The sequence below is a fragment of the Odontomachus brunneus genome, unplaced genomic scaffold (assembly GCF_010583005.1).
Source record: "Odontomachus brunneus isolate Ranch 3 - 2012 unplaced genomic scaffold, Obru_v1 Obru_scaffold_162, whole genome shotgun sequence".
In the NCBI taxonomy this organism is placed as follows: domain Eukaryota; kingdom Metazoa; phylum Arthropoda; class Insecta; order Hymenoptera; family Formicidae; genus Odontomachus; species Odontomachus brunneus.
The window spans coordinates 627,286-628,114 of record NW_022639612.1 but is presented as its reverse complement, the minus strand read 5'-3'; positions in this window follow the sequence as shown (position 1 = coordinate 628,114).

Genomic DNA, 829 nt, shown 5'->3' with positions numbered 1-829 from the left:
GCGTTCAGCGGAAAAAGCGCTCAGTGAGCAATTAGCGATTATTGGTTCTTACTGTTAGATCTCTCTAAATCTAGACCAATTACATTGACGAATTGCTCAACTGTTGAGTTCGCTGAACGCACCCAATGATTTAAGACTTAAGCCTTAAAAATTGGCTAATCCTATTGGATCATTCTTATAATAGTCGACTGTGATTGGTCAATTTTTAAGGTTTAAGTCTTAAATCACCGAATGTAGACCAGGGATAACGGTCATATTAGAAGACAGTTCATTTTATTATAACCGCGATCTATTTTCTACTGGTATAAAAAATTTAGGAGCCATAACACAAATGATGAGCGACAGGCAATATAAACTCAAGAAGGAGTTTACTTCATGATTTTAGATAAGGTGAAGTAGTTTTAAACTTAGGTGCGGTTTCAACGCAAGTTAATCAAATTAGATTATTCAATCACATGGGTCAGTTTAGCAATTGGACAATGCGATTAGACAATTCCGTTGAGTCAATTAACCAATTTAATTACCTTGTGTTATTAAAATCGGGTATTAGATATTTAATATATATGTAAATTAAGTTTCTTATATATTTTACGTAATATACATGTATATTACGTACATTACGTATATTTCGTATAATGTAAAAAACTCTAAAATTTGTCAAATGTCCCAACCCTGTTGCTCACTGAGCGCTTTTTCCGCTGAACGCGCCCATTGGGTGCGTTCAGGAGACATAACGATTACACAACGGTTGAGTAATTAGTCAATATAATTGGTCTAAAGTTAGGAATCTAACAGTAAGGGTGCCGTCCCATTGAGCACGGATCGGAAC